Source organism: Penaeus monodon, chromosome 22 (assembly GCF_015228065.2).
Source record: "Penaeus monodon isolate SGIC_2016 chromosome 22, NSTDA_Pmon_1, whole genome shotgun sequence".
In the NCBI taxonomy this organism is placed as follows: domain Eukaryota; kingdom Metazoa; phylum Arthropoda; class Malacostraca; order Decapoda; family Penaeidae; genus Penaeus; species Penaeus monodon.
Genome location: NC_051407.1, coordinates 2,070,094 through 2,070,400, shown reverse-complemented (window position 1 = coordinate 2,070,400; position 307 = coordinate 2,070,094). Strand labels below are relative to the sequence as shown.

General features: G+C 31.9%; 1 protein-coding gene across 1 annotated transcript in view; it reads left to right on the top strand.

Moving 5' to 3' along the window:
• Positions 1-307, top strand: part of LOC119586817 (NADH dehydrogenase (ubiquinone) complex I, assembly factor 6-like) — a gene marked incomplete at its 5' end in the record, with an annotated part of 8,460 nt that overhangs the window by 7,575 nt on the left and 578 nt on the right.

Below are 307 nucleotides of genomic sequence, written 5' to 3'. Positions count from 1 at the left end.
CTTGAGGTTCACTGCAATAGTAATTCTAACATTTACACAATTATAATGCTAGTCTTCTAAAATGTAGTTTAATTCTATTATATGTTAATTTTGAAATGTGGCAACTGTGTTAGTCATAGACCAAATTGCTCATAGTAGTCTTTATTCCAGCTCATAAATTTTAGAGTTAAAGACTTAGGACAGTCCCTAGATTTGTCAAAGGAAATTCTATGGCCTTTTGTGAATACTGCCCTTGGCTTCTAAAATACATGTTTTTTGACATAATAGAGTTGAACTGGCAGTTTTGCAGTTCTGAGAGATAGATTTT